General features: G+C 36.6%; 1 protein-coding gene across 29 annotated transcripts in view; it reads left to right on the top strand.

Moving 5' to 3' along the window:
• Positions 1-16,032, top strand: part of LOC108717747 (neurexin-1) — an 830,073-nt gene that overhangs the window by 538,170 nt on the left and 275,871 nt on the right. The gene's annotated exons all lie outside the window — the stretch shown is intronic.

Genomic DNA, 16,032 nt, shown 5'->3' with positions numbered 1-16,032 from the left:
TACCCATAATAGGAAGCAATTTGAGACTTTTCCTGTCATTTCCTTGCCATAATTTTTTACTGACTTCCTAGGGCAGTTGAGTATGCTTTTTTTAAATTGATTTTCTTCAAAGTCTGAACTTTTTTTCCCCTCTTCCATTCTAGCTTCCAATCCTCTGTCTGCTATTTACATAATTAAATTTCAAACCAGTTAATTAATTAAAAAAGAAAAAAATGAAAAATTAAGACGCATTCCAAAATTCTGTCTGTAAGACTACTAAAAAAACATGATAATGAAAAAAAATTAAAACAGGGCTTTCTGTGTAAAATCTATTGATTGTTGTTGGAGTTATTGAACATTCAATAAAATTTCAGAAACATGTAAGAGCTGCGATATATTTGAAGATTGCTCATACTAATTAGATACTGTATAATGTGAAAGGGATATGAGAAGGATTGTATATCTGATGAACACAAGGTTTCAAAAATCGAATATATAGAACTCTATACTAAACTCAATCAATGTTATTTTATAAAAAAAAATTATATATTCTAGAAACAAAGAGGAGAAACTGTGATCTAGATTTCATCATAACCATTATATTCCTCTTTTTCTAAGGTACTGATCCATAGAAATATTTTCAGTTTTATGGCAAATTTGTATATGGCATTAAAGGGATGTGTTAGTTCTTAATGGGAAACTGTGATGCATCAGTTAATAGTGCTGCTCTGGCAGACTTCTGCATTGAAATATGTCTGCATTGAAATCTCAAAAAGAGACAAACAGATTTTTTTTTATATTCAATTTTGAAATCTGACATGGAGCTAGACATATTGTCAGTTTCCCAGGGGCCCCAGTCATGTGACTTGTGCTCTGATAAACTTCAGTCACTCTTTACTGCTGCACTGCAAGTTGGAGTCCCTTCTCCCCAACAGCCCATCAGCAGAACAATGGGAAGGTAACCCAACAGCTCCCTGGTAGATAAGATATAAGAACAACTCAATAGTAAAAATCCATGTCCCACTGTGACACCTTCAGTTATATTCAGTAGGAGAAACAACAGCCTGTCTGAAAGCAGTTTCATCCCGAAGTGCTGTCTCTTTCTGAACATGCATGACCAGGCAAAATGACCTGAGATGGTGCCTACACACCTGTTGGTTCAGGAATTAAATTTTACATGGTAGAGTGATTTTTTTGCAGTGTAAGTAGTGTAATTTAGAAATAAAAACGACACCATAAAAATCATGACAGTATGCCTTTAATACCCAGTCTGTCACATTATACCGGTGGCCAAGCAGTGATTACATGGGATAGTTAAAGCATGGCCTCATTTAATAGAAAGAAGCTGAGTTAGTGCATAATGGAGGCTCAGTTACCATCTGTTTTGTAAGCTAAGGGGTTCAGCTGCTGGTATTGCTAAGAGCAATGCAATGAAAATTATCAAAGTTCTCTCAGGTCTAGTAACCCATAGCAAATATTCTTGTTTTCCATCAGGTGACCTGTAAATGTTGCTATTAATTAAAATACTTTGTGGATTTCTGTCCCATTATATTCCAAATTAAAGATCTTTGAAACCAGCTAAAATGCTTCATTTCCAGTTGAAGATTAAACTGGAGAATTTACAAAAAAAAAGTATATTTTAAATTAAGTAACTATCCAGTTAACAGTCTTTCTATCCCTTAGGTTTATACTTGGGACCTCGGCTCTTCTTTTCTAATACAGTTTTTTCCTTTCTTGACACCAGCTATTATGATCTTTGACACCATTTTCCCTTGATGCATTCATTAATTTTGTTGCTTGTGTGACCAATGCACTTGCAATTCAGAGCACTGGCTGTTCATCCTCTTCAAAATCTGACAGATCTCTCATGGTGCTGTTTACTATATTATTCTGCTTCATACTATGCACATGATGTTACTGTGTTTGTTTGTGAGATGAATAATCTGTGTTACCCCCGTTTCTTCACTTTCTCTTGGTGTGTTCTCCTCCAATTATTGTTGCCTACTGTCAGAGACACTTTGGATGAATAATGTCTAGAAATGAACAAGATCTTGGATAATCAGAAGTAATTCCATGTGCAGCTAGAGCACAATGTTTTGCAGCCAAATAGCCACCTTTAGTGCTGTAAGTTCTGTATTTTATCCTGTGGTGTGTTTAACTTCTATTTTGATGCAGTGTATGTTGCTTTCAGTTGAAACCATATATCTCAACATTCCAGGTTTCTAAAATCATGAAATTTTGAATATTTCCCCAAAATTATACAGCCAATGTCCATTTGCAACCAACAACACCTAACTTTACCCAGACCCTGCCAAAGATCCACAACTCTCGGACAATTGGTGGATACAATATGTGCATGAACTGTAGTAGGTTACCCGCCACAACTGGAGAAGGTGCACTAGCAAAAATCAATATAAAGGCTTTAAGGTACAGTGTGCTCAGGTAAAACCCTTATACCAGATGAAGTGTGATGGTGGGACCCCTGTCCTGACGGTCTGTCACTTTAGCCCATTTATTAAAATGGCCCTGACAAAAGAGATGGAAATTACCATTGTGTGTTTTAACACTTTTTTCCGTGGCATTTTCATTGTTTTTGATTGTGAAGATCCTTTTATTGAAAACCATGGCATATTTATCATATACTACAGTATTAATGCCTTGCCAACAGAGGAACTATGTATCTGATAAATTACTTTTCCTATAAACTATAAACTTATCAACTTATAAACTTTTCTAATGCCAAATAATGAAATTAAAACAATTGGAAGATGACAGCCCCATACTTCAGGGGGTACAACCTCCCTTCGTCAGGATATACATTCAAGTGTGACAAAAAGCATCTTTATAGGCTTAGCTCCGCCTACATTGTTGCATGTGATCTAATTAACATTTAACTTTATTTTCCCATTTTGTTTAAAATTCTCATAGTGCATATATATTAGGTAGTTTTACCTTATAAAAAATTCTTTATCTTTTATATAAGACAATAAAAATATATTTTATATAACAATAAAAATATTAAATCCTTCATATGTGATTGTGATTTTCCTTTTATTTATTATATCTCTACCCTTTACACCTTAAAGTCAGTAAATTGTTTTCTACCTTTGTTGATAATATTATTTTCTCTCTATCCCCTGACTGTTCGTATCTGTGGAGAAGCAGAGAGACAGTGAGTTGTGACAGTAAGTGAAAAGTGACCATAAAATCTTAAGAATAAATATATTTTGAAAGTATATACTTGGGAAAATGTATATTTTAATTATAAAAAACAAGCCAAACTGAAATTTTCATTGAGACCCTTTGGTGTTAGCGTTTTAAGTTGCCATATCCAAAAGGCTTCTCGTCTTAAAAGGTTCCTTTTAAAATCATTGCCTTTAACCTTTTGCACCACTTCTAAAATTTGCCACCTTAGTTGCGATACATTATGTTTCATTATAAAAAAATGTTTTGCTAATAGTGTCTCTTTCTTGTATCTCTCTTTTTCTTTCTCCTTTATCCCATCTGTTTCTGGTTTAAAATTTCTTATGACACTTTTATGTTCGTACATTCTTAATTTGAAAGATCTAGACGTTTGGCCCACATATCCTAATCCACAGGGACATTTTAATAAATAGATTACACCTAAAGGAGGAGGCATAGTGGTTATGAATAAAGACGATTATTTAATTGAGGTACAGCGCCAACTATCTAATGTAAATCACTATGTAAAAATGCAAAAGGATCCGACAGAGAAATTAAAAACAGATATAAGGGTTTTCCTTAATGACGCCTGTCTAGCAGGGAGTATAACACCAGAGATAGAAAATTTACTGATAAAAGAGAACCCCAGAACGCCAATATTCTACCTCTTACCTAAAATTCATAAGACCTTAATTAATCCCCCAGGAAGACCAATAGTATCAGGGGTAGATTCATTGTTGCAACCCTTAGCAATATATGTAGATACATATTTACAAGATATCCTCCCGAAACTAGATACGTGCCTAAAAGATACCACCCAATTCTTGAAAATAATAAAAAATACCAACCTGAAGACAGATACAGCAATACTTTGCACTATAGATGTAAAGGATCTCTATACATCAATTAGACATGAGGAGGGCATAGAATGCTGCAGGGAATATCTACAAAAAGAGAAATTACAGATACAGGAGGTTAACTTTTTATGTGAATGTCTAGACCTAATACTGAAAAGAAATTATTTCCGGTTCGAAGAGACATTTTATTTACAAATACAGGGTACGAGTATGGGTGCCAACATGGCACCCGCCTATGCGAATATATATATGCATAAATTCGAAAATGAATTCATTTTATCGCACCCTGTATATAGTAAATATGTTGGTATGTGGTATAGATATGTGGACGACATGTTCATGGTTTGGACAGGTTCAAAAGAAATACTATTAGAATTCTATAACTATATAAATATAGTACATGATACAATTAAATTCACCATGAACGTGGGTCCAGATACAGTAAACTACTTAGATGTTAAGGTTACACTAAAAAAAGGGGGAACATTTACAACCGATCTGTATAAAAAACAAACAGACAGAAATAACCTTTTACATAGAGACAGTTACCATCCAATAGGAGTAATGAAAGGACTACCTAAGAGTCAGTTCATCAGAGCGAGACGAATCACCTCGTCTGATGAACTATACAAAGAACAGGCAGATATAATGATTAAAAACTTTAATCAAAGAGGATATGATAGAAGGGAACTAGAAAAAATCAAAGATGAAGTATTGGGTATAGATAGACAAGAATGCCTAAAAGAAAAAGAAAAAATAAATAGAAAGAAAAAACAAAATTCAGTATGTGTGACAACATTTGGTCCCCATTCAACCTTCGTAAAGAAGGTGATATTACAATATTGGCCTATTCTACAAAAAGATAAAATATATGGTAAATTGTTTACGGAGAAACCTCTTTTTAGTTATAAAAGAGGTAAGACAATTTCTGATGGGATCATCAGAACAGATTTAAAGGAAAAACCCACCCACAAAAGAATTTCAAGCAAAAATGGAACCTTTCCCTGTCACAATTGTGGACATTGTAGCGGGGTGATCAAAGGGGATATATGCAAACACCCCAGCTTAGGACATGATATAAAACTCAAATCCTTTTCCACATGTGACACGGAAGGTGTAATCTATTTATTAAAATGTCCCTGTGGATTAGGATATGTGGGCCAAACGTCTAGATCTTTCAAATTAAGAATGTACGAACATAAAAGTGTCATAAGAAATTTTAAACCAGAAACAGATGGGATAAAGGAGAAAGAAAAAGAGAGATACAAGAAAGAGACACTATTAGCAAAACATTTTTTTATAATGAAACATAATGTATCGCAACTAAGGTGGCAAATTTTAGAAGTGGTGCAAAAGGTTAAAGGCAATGATTTTAAAAGGAACCTTTTAAGACGAGAAGCCTTTTGGATATGGCAACTTAAAACGCTAACACCAAAGGGTCTCAATGAAAATTTCAGTTTGGCTTGTTTTTTATAATTAAAATATACATTTTCCCAAGTATATACTTTCAAAATATATTTATTCTTAAGATTTTATGGTCACTTTTCACTTACTGTCACAACTCACTGTCTCTCTGCTTCTCCACAGATACGAACAGTCAGGGGATAGAGAGAAAATAATATTATCAACAAAGGTAGAAAACAATTTACTGACTTTAAGGTGTAAAGGGTAGAGATATAATAAATAAAAGGAAAATCACAATCACATATGAAGGATTTAATATTTTTATTGTTATATAAAATATATTTTTATTGTCTTATATAAAAGATAAAGAATTTTTTATAAGGTAAAACTACCTAATATATATGCACTATGAGAATTTTAAACAAAATGGGAAAATAAAGTTAAATGTTAATTAGATCACATGCAACAATGTAGGCGGAGCTAAGCCTATAAAGATGCTTTTTGTCACACTTGAATGTATATCCTGACGAAGGGAGGTTGTACCCCCCGAAACGTTGATATTGGTGGTGAAATTAAATAAAAAGAAAAACTGCAGAAAATAGGTGTGTGCGGATCCATAATTGAAACTGCTATCATTGGAAGGCCACGTCAAGCCGAAGGATAACCAGCACCACTAAAAGCAGAAAGTGAGTAAAATTCCAGGTGTGCGGTATAACCATTTCAGCCCCATACTTCATACAGACAACACAAAGCTGGACTGATGCTTAATTGACTCATTGTGCTGTTTGGAGCCTGGGGTATTTACAATGGATCATGTAACATTTATATATTATATAGTAGACATTCTTGTAGAATTCAGGAATGATTGAAACCCCCATAATCTAACTGATGCCCCAAGTTCTAGTGTTTTACCCTGTGATTTTTAGTTAGTTAATGAAAATGAGTTTATGTATCAAAATTGAGTTGCTTTCAATGTCGCAAGTATAAGGAGGAAGAATTAAATTGCTATATTAAATCTGTACAGGCAACGGACCAAACAGACTGCCAAGCAACAGTCCTAAAGAACAGAAAAATCAAACCCATCAAAAAAGGCAGCCTTAACTATGGGCCAGCATATTTGGGTAGCCTGTTGCTTACCTTACCTCCTTATTAAAGGAGGAGGCTACATAGAAACAAACACTCAAAAGTACATAGCATACACATTTCCTACCCCATTTTTTATCATTAATACCTTCTTCCTGTTTTAAAGTCACCAATTTATTATGGAAAACAGTACAAGTATGTGACCTGTTATGCTGAATACCTGGGACCTAGGGTTTTCTGGATAATTTGGATCTTTATACATTCAAAGGGTTATTTACTTTATAAAGGACAGAGATCTCTAAAGGCAACATATATTATGGCATAAGGTCACTGTTAGAAGGGGTGAATGTGATCAAATGGACATTTATCTAATTTACGCATGATGAAAAGTTTGCCTCTTATCCTGCTTGATGTAAATTTATTACGAAATTGTAGAACATTCCTTTCATTCACGTGAATCCTAGCTTCTATTTCTAGTAAGCACTCTCAAGGATATTTCCCTGTGTTGTGTGCCTACTTGGCATAGCCTTATGTGGTCTCTAGCAGCAATATAGATTCCAATGCAAAATGAACGGTATCTTCAGTTATTTATAAACATTTTTTATTGACTATTGATTTTATTTTCTTCTGCAGTGCTTAGTTATAATACATCAGTGCTCATTTCTCACGGGTGATTGATTAAAATGTATTTATTTATAGGTGGTTTGTCATTAAAAAAAAAAAGCTTTAAGCTTACTGTATACAGTTTTTGATAAGAATAGGCCCAGTGTTGGGGTTGTGCAGAAAGGGCTGTTGGCTTGGCTATTATTCAGTATATTGTTTAACAATCATAAGATATAATACATAATTGATGTACAAACTGCATCCCTTTGGCATACTGTTTATCTGCAATTCCCAGCATTCAAGGAGGTGGGCCATAGTTTAAACAACCATGATTTCCAGCTTCTCTGCAGTGGACGTGGCCTCCCTACTGTCCACTTCAGACATATTTTAGATTTTCCTTACTTCTTGTCTTATTATTTTCTAAACTGCTTGAAATATTTGTTCAATCAAGGGTCCTGCAGTACCACCCCTTACTCCAGCCAGCTTTATTTATTGATATGTATAAGTGGCAGGGGTTTATTATCTCTGATACAGAAGGTAGGTAAATCTCTCCAGATGCAATAGAGGTTGCCTTTGAAAAGTGCTGTGCAGTATATTGTCTCAAGGTCTTGCTTAATGATAGCTCTCCGTTGTTTCCTTATATTCTGCTATACCATATGACACATCAAACTGAATTATTTCACGGCTGTATTAGAAAAAACTCTGCTAAGCTTTATTCTAAAATGAATGAGATCAAAAAGTCAGACAACAACCAGCTGACATATTACATTAACGTAACCAAAAAGAGTATCCTACCTCATATCCAAAAATAATCATTATCATCATTACAAGAATACTGCAATGTTCATTGACGGCTCTAATGTGGAGATCGTCAAAAGCACCACATTCCACCTGGCGGAGAACCTCACCTGGTCCCACAACACCAGCTACTTAGTCAGGAAAGCCCAACAGCACCTCTACTTCCTGTACAAGCTGAGGAAATCCCATCTCCCACCATCCATACTCAAAACCTTCTATAGAGGGACTATCGAGAGCATCCTGAGCAGCTGTAACACTGTCTGGGCTGGGAACTGCACTGTCATGGAGCGCAAGACCCTATAGTGAAGACAGCAGAGAAGATCAAGTGTCTCTCTTCCTTCCATCACATTTACACCACTCGCTGCATTCGTAAAGCCACCAGCATTGTGGCTGATCCAACACACCCCTCACACTCACTGTTCACACTCCTGCCATCTGGAAAAAGGTACCGAAGCATTAGGGCCCTCACTACCAGACTGTGTAACAGTTTCTTCCCCCAAGCCATAAGGCTCCTGAATACTCAGGGACTGGACAGATCTCCTCACACACATCTGACCTTACTATATACCACAACGTTACACAGCCACTGTCCGCCATTGTATAAATAAATAGCCATTGGATACAGTTGTTCCCTATGAGCACATCTGCACTTTGTCATGTTCTTTATCATGTTCTTGCTACTGTCATGTCACAATGATACACCCATCATGTCTGACGTTTAGCATTATTTACTTAACATATTACATCTGCTGAGTGTGCACTGTCTTGTCCTGTCCCTGCACTGTGCTGACCTGTCTTGCAAGAGTTGCATATTTTTGCACTTGCACTTTTTGTCTGTTGGCCGGTACATCTATGTTGTGTTGTGTAGCACCATGGTCCTTGAGGAATATTGATTTGTTTCACTGGGGCTCATTTATCAACACTGGGCAAATTTGCCCATGGGCAGTTTCCTATAGCAACCAATCAGTGATTAGCTTTTTAAAGCCAGCTGCAAGTAGGACAATGAATGCAGCAATTTGAAAATGACCTCCACAGTGTACTGAACAAATGTATATGGATGAAATGACAATAAACTCACTCTTGAGTTGACTTGGCTCTTGACATCACTACACATCCAAATCAGATGAGAGAATTAGCACCATTGAGCATTGAACACACAGAAGTAGAATTCCTCACCACTTTGCACATAGTTTAAAGATGCATCAACAATCTGTGCATTTTATTCCCAAGCAAGGCAGGTCTGAGACTTCCTTGTGGACATGCAGAGTTAATGCTTCAATGTGAGCTAAAAGTTGCATTCAGAATGCATTGATTTGTTTATATCTAAATGAAACCCTGGTGAATACGCCTAATAGCTTTATAGCCCAGCAGTTTATCAATCAAATAGACCAAATCATTGCACAGAGCAGGACAATTAGCAGTTTAGTGGCATTGGTATTTGCAGCACCTTGTTTTTTGAAACAAAAAAATATATACAGAATAATGGTAAAATATACCCTAAGCTGTGAAGGCTTTATAATGCAAGACACCCCTAGAAGCATAAGCTATTCATATGGTATTTTTCTCAACAATGCCTTTAACACCTTGAACACACAATGAATTTGGCAGTCCAGGCATGCCAAGTAAATGAATACAGTGAGTTTCTACAGAATGCTGTATTAAGTAGTACGACTGCCATGAATCTTGCCCCAAGAATGGCTGAAGATGCTTGGAATATCAGTTAACCACAGCTGGGATGGCCTAGTAGTTTGGCCTCTCCGTTTTTAGCTTTGTTTCAAATTTACATTTGCATAAAGATCACTGAGAAGCACCCTTAGGGAATCTCTAAATGAGCTGGCCCTGACATCCTGAATGAATAAGACATTAGCTGGGTTGGCCTAGTAGTTTGGCCTAGTAGCTTGGCCTCTCAGTTTTTAGCTTTGTTTCAAATTTGCATTTGCATAAAGATCACTGAGAAGCACCCTTAGGGAATCCCTACATGAGCTGGCCCTGAGATCCTGAATGAATAACCATTAGATTGATTTTGAAACAGTCTGCCTTTAACAGACATCCCATCAAGGCAATGCTTACACTCCACAAACATGGGAGTTTATGAACTAAAAACCTGGGCTATTTGCCATCTTTCAGGTTTTAGTGGATTCATTTTGCAATAATAAATTGAACGGAAGAAATGCTTCTGGGCTATAGGGTGCGACAGGTGAAATATTTGCAATAAATTAAATAAATAAATAAATGTATAGAACTAAAAAAAAAAAAAATTAAAACACATGAGTGTTGCTTGAAACAGTGCCACAGGGTCAATTGTGCCACACAAACATAACTAGTGATCATACCTGTCTATTCGGTTGTTATCCAGTTGACTTGAATAAGACTTGATAGGTGGAAAAGCTGTATAGCTGTATGAATTAAAAAATTTATGAGCAAGGGTCAACTGTGCCCCCCAAACATAAATGGTTATCCTACCTGTATAGAACTTAAAAGCAATTGTAACAAGTCTTTGTAAAGATACACACAATGACTGGGACTGGATTGTGAAGGTTCAATTGGCTCATTGACTGCTTTGGTCACCTAAGCTGACATCACACCCAGTTTAGGAAACACTTGATTATCCATAGCTTTTTTGCATCCTTTCTATGATTCTTTACTATACATTGACACAAGCATCATATGCACAGCAAAGGCAGAGGCGCAGGAGTAAAATAGTCATGCCATTGAGGCTCATCCCCTGCATAGTCCTGGCTCAGTCCAGCAGGACAATTAAAGGTATCACTTGTTTAATGCCACATGAGATGCAGAGAGTCAATCCAGGTGACAATGTGGAGGATTGAATTATTTGGTTTACTGCCTATATAAAGTATTCTGCTGTCCAGAAAGCAACCTATGGGAATGTTAACTTGAAAATCCATTCTAGTTAAGGTCATTATCTTTCACTTGCGTTGCATTTTTCTTGGTCTATCAATAAAGCTGAAGGAGGTACAATTAAAAAGGGGGCTTTATTTGTCTTATTGATTGGAATGGAAGTGAAATTGTTTGTGTCTCCGCTGGTGCTCTTTAAAAGACAATTTATTCCGACCGTAATACCTACGCGGATATTTCTTTGGGGAAATAATAACAAAAACTTTGATTCAGGAGTAAAAAGGGGATCTTTCTTAATCCCTGCAGTAAAAAAAATATTTCTTTTTCATGAGCCATTGCCTTTCATAGTGTTTGAGGCTGATTCTTGAGTCGTGAGGCTGCTTACCCAGTTCTCTCTGCATTTATTTTCGTGTCCTCGCATAAAACTCACCTTCCAAATCACTTCTGCATAAAGGGAAAGCAAAATCCTTTTAGGATTTTGCATACATAGCACTGCAGCGAATACCAGAAGAATACAGTGTTAAGTTTTCCTTGATGTCTAATGACGAAAGGGGATTTTAGATTTTTTTTTTTAAGAATCTTAGTATTTGTTTGAGTAAGAATGAAATAGATAGACCTAATCAAAGCAACATTTAATTAGTGCTTTGTTTTTTTATTTATTTTTCTTGGTTTTAGGATTTAGGACCTCTGCTACATTGCTTTTTGAAAAGTAAACATAATTTCAAGCAACGTTGCAATATACATCAATTAAAAAATATGCAGACCTTTCATGATTTGTAATGATTTGCAACAGTTCCCTAAGCCTAGCCCCCTGCTCTCCTGCTGATCTGTCTGACTACTTTGCTGAGCTGACTCACAGCCATCTGTCCTTAGACTGCATCCTTCAAACCCCACAATTCCCTGCACATGTGATTTCAATAAGGAATGGAACATCACAGTGCAATGCATTGTGTGTTATGTAGTTCCTGCATGCTGTCTGTAAGCTGTGAAGAAGTTTATACAATTTGTAACATCAGTGTTTTAGTCCCTGTTAAACAGCTGGATTTCATCATAGAAATGGTATTTATTCGTACTTTTTGATTGTGATAACTGTGATGGGTATATTAGGGGTTTCTGTGTAATGTGAACCTCTTTATCAAATTTTGGTTTGGAGTTCCCCTTTAATTTTCTAATATTTCTAATTCAGGGCCTTTAATATGTATTTGCAATTTTTACCAACTAACTACTATTTGGTGTCTTGTCCAAAGCTGACAGTTTTAAAACAAACACATCATCTAAAACCACAAGGAATAAAAAATGAAGGCCAACCGGAAATTGGCCATAAATGTACAAAATACTAAAATATGTTATGGTAAAATTGTACTGTGCCTACTTAACTGGTTCAGAAGCTTGTTTACATTTGGAGCTGCAAAACTTGGAAGAAATTGATGGATGGAGGGATGGATGGACAGAGAGATGGAGGGATGGATGGATGGACAGAGAGATGGAGGGATGGATGAAATGTCAATCTGTGCAAAGTAGAGCACATTCTGTACATGTGAAAGAAAAGTGAAATTGAGATAAACTGGTAGGACCAAAGATAAGGAGGACAGGAGAAGCGAGAAGGAAATAAAGAGCCAATGTGTGGGAGCAAAAACAGTAGCGTGAAAGAGGAGGAGAGGTGAGAATTGGAAAAACACAAAGTGAGGTGGGGCTTTGGGAGAGAGAAGTGATAGAGGAATGGAGAGTAGAAAATGATCTTAAAGGAAACTGTAAAAAAACAAGATTAACCAGGACACAGAGTAGAAATAGAAAGGCACTTATAGAATGTTTATTTTGCGAATGTTGGGTGCAGAAGCTTAATTACATTGTGATCACTATCACCCCCAGCTTGTGGGAAATCTCAGCAGCCAATATGCAATGCAGAGCTGGAACAGTCTATAAATCTGAGTAAATGGTCTTCATCAATGAGTGCTGGGATAGAACTAATAATATTGGAATTGATCTACAGAACTTAATAGGCAGACAAACAGGTAGACTGGGGACACGGAAACAGAAACAACTCTGAATTTAAGATACATTTCATCACTTTCTTTTGTTGTCCAGTGAAACCTTTTAAGTCTCATGTTCACTATTACTTTTAAGGAGAAGCCTTCAAATGGCCTTCAATGGCCAAATACACTTTAAAATCCTGAGTTTTAAGGATACACCCAAACATAGGCATCTTGTCTATTGTATGAATTAAATAATGGCCAGGCATTGCAAGCTGAAAAGATAATTGTATTTATTTCTGTAATTTAGATCATATTATAATATTCAAGAGCTATTCATATCCTGTATACGCTATTTAGGACTTCGTTATGTCATTCATTATAATCAGTGCTCAGTGATGTCATTTGACTCAATCAAGCTTGTGTATTATAAAAATGATGTACCCCCTGTTATAAAATATAAGGATATCAGAAGTCATGTAGGGGGGGTTCCATGGCCTGTATATAAACATGAGGTTGCTTTGTGGCTTTGAATATTCTTATATTTTATAATAGCATGGTACATTACTCCTTTTATATATGAATGAATGAATGAATTTCCCTAATAATTGGAAGAATAATGATAACTAAGTGCCACCTGCCAGCAAGTCTGATGAAACCAAACACAAGAACTAGACAGGTAAGAGTGAAGAAAAGCCTAATCATCCCACCACCTCCAAGTGCACCAGTTCAGACACCCTACATCAACCAACAGTATGCATTGGGCACCTAAATCTTTATTAGTACTTAAAGGGATCCTGTCATCGGAAAACATTTTTTTTTTTCAAAACACTTCAGTTAATAGTGCTACTCCAGCAGAATTCTGCACTGAAATCCATTTCTCAAAAGAGCAAACAGATTTTTTTATATTCAATTTTGAAATCTAACATGGGGCTAGACATGTTGTCAATTTCCCAGCTGCCCCTGGTCATGTGACTTGTGCCTGCACTTTAGGAGAGAAATGCTTTCTGGCAGGCTGCTGTTTTTCCTTCTCAATGTAACTGAATGTGTCTCAGTGGGACATGGGTTTTTACTATTGAGTGTTGTTCTTAGATCTACCAGGCAGCTGTTATCTTGTGTTAGGGAGCTGTTATCTGGTTACCTTCCCATTGTTCTTTTGTTTGGCTGCTGGGGGGGAAAAGGGAGGGGGTGATATCACTCCAACTTGCAGTACAGCAGTAAAGAGTGATTGAAGTTTATCAGAGCACAAGTCACATAACTTGGGGCAGCTGGGAAATTGACAATATGTCTAGCCCCATGTCAGATTTCAAAATTGAATATAAAAAAATCTGTTTGCTTTTGAGAAATGGATTTCAGTGCAGAATTCTGCTGGAGCAGCACTATTAACTGATTAATTTAAAAAAAAAAATGTTTTTCCCATGACAGTATCCCTTTAAAACAAAGCCACTTGTGATGTTTAAGAAATTAAACAACATAAAGGTGAACTGTTTCTTAGCAGCCATGGCTCAAAAGTGTAGCATCTTAGTTCTACCAAGAAACTGAACTAATTCCACAATTTCAACCAAACTGATGGCTTCTGTTTTACTATAGTCTTAAGTATAGGGGCTAGCCCCAACTTAGGGGTGTATTTATCAAAGAGTGAAATAAGAGATCACCACAGTCCTTTAGAGCGAAATTCCGCCAACTCTCCATTCATTTCTATGGGATTTTGAAAAAAGTATTTATCAATGGGTGAAAGTGAAAGTTCATCCTTTGAAAAATACACCTCTCAAAATCCCATAGAAATCAATGGAGAGTGGCGGACTCTAGCGGACTGTGGCGATCTTTAACTTCACTCTTTGATAAATATACCCCCTACTGTTTCCCTATGCAGCCCAACACGTTTCTCCAGCAGCAGCATTTTTATCAAGGACATTACCCCTTACTCTCCATGGAAATAATGCCCATAGACTCCAATGTGAGAAAAATGTATTGCGCTTCAAAAAACAATTTGCTGTGTGTCAAACAAAATTGTCGCCCCATAGACTTCAATACATTTCTGCAAATTTTCACCAACGGTGAATTTTTGGTGAAACAGGTCAAATTCGCCAATCCCTACTCTCTAGTTCTTTTATGTGTGATTCATGCATGAAGCCGTCAATTCAAGCAAAACTTTTTGTCTCATCATCACAAATTACATTGACAGTAATCCAGTGGAATTAGTCGAATAATTTGGTTGGCCATTAATTATCAGCACCTCTGTGCGGCTGTTGGCTTTCCTCCTGTTTTTAATTAATGAAGTTTCATATATTGTTACTGTAAACACAAACAGTTAATTAGAAGTCTGCCATTGAAAAGCCTTCCATTATGCATTTGGCTTACTGGCTCTTGCTCACTGAAGGCAAAATTACCCCATTTATTTTGTTTTGGGTCCCTGGATCTTGGCAGCTCTATATACACTCTAATGACATGCTTCATAAATTTTATTGATACTGTAGTTCAGATCAATTTTACCCTAATGATTTTCTGCCCTCCGCATTTATATATGTATGTGTGTGTAAAAAAAAAAAAAAAAAGGTGCATTGCACAAACGCACAAATATACGACTTTCAATCATTAATTCCTGGTTGAAAGAACTAACCGTGAGTGCTGTACAGGAAGCGTTGTTGGAGTGGGTGGCGGAATATTTGGAATATGAAGCGAGGATGTAGGGACGAGACATATGAAATTCATATTTAAGCACCTGCCTGGCGTATAAACTGTCCCCTCGGAAGAAGTGAGCTTTAATTTAGTGCCCACTCTCCTTTATCAGCTAAATGGAGGGGGTGGCATTGTGAGTAAGCACTGTTGGCAGGTTTACATAGGAGGGATAGAGAATAAAAATCCCATTGACAGATTTTTGTTTGGATAGAAGATTCATGTCTGTAGTATTAACAGATTACCCCCCCCTACTAGTTTGATAGTGAGATGGAAAGGCATCTTCATCCACAATGCCCTCTGCAGTGCCTACAAGCAACCAGCAGCCCATGCCTCTGTACGAGCAAACATATGTCGCTCAGGGGGTGTGCGTTTTACGCCGAGATCCCCCCCCCTCCTCCAATCTCAGTGAATGTGTTAACTGTTCATGGGGGTGGCTTCTGTACAAAAAGAATTCCATAACATACCCCCATATCTGCCTCCACAATTAGTCGCTCTGGAAATAAAAAGAAAAAAATTGGTAGATTGTTCTCTATAAGAATGAGCGATGTCAACATATATTGGTAAAACAGGACACTCTCTGGATACATTGGGGAACCTAAAATGAAGTTTCTGTGTGGCCC

This window comes from Xenopus laevis, chromosome 5S (assembly GCF_017654675.1).
Source record: "Xenopus laevis strain J_2021 chromosome 5S, Xenopus_laevis_v10.1, whole genome shotgun sequence".
NCBI classification, from domain to species: domain Eukaryota; kingdom Metazoa; phylum Chordata; class Amphibia; order Anura; family Pipidae; genus Xenopus; species Xenopus laevis.
This window is presented reverse-complemented; position numbering and strand designations above follow the sequence as displayed.